Source organism: Myotis davidii, unplaced genomic scaffold, assembly GCF_000327345.1.
Source record: "Myotis davidii unplaced genomic scaffold, ASM32734v1 scaffold125, whole genome shotgun sequence".
Taxonomy (NCBI): Eukaryota; Metazoa; Chordata; class Mammalia; order Chiroptera; family Vespertilionidae; genus Myotis; species Myotis davidii.
In genome coordinates, this window is record NW_006299390.1 from 4,062,305 (window position 1) to 4,062,510 (window position 206).

Genomic DNA, 206 nt, shown 5'->3' on the forward strand with positions numbered 1-206 from the left:
CCGAGCAGGAGGGAGCCAGGGCGGGGAGAGAAAGGCACACACCCGGCAAACACAGGCCTCGGGGCAGACACCACCCCTGGTCATGCCCCCGGTTGGCAACCTCGGGTTCGAGTCATCAACGTGCACTTTACAACGACTCCCGAGCCACCGGTGGAGGGGCCGGGCGCCGGGGTCATCGCACAGGTGGCGGCCGGCCCCGGGCAGCG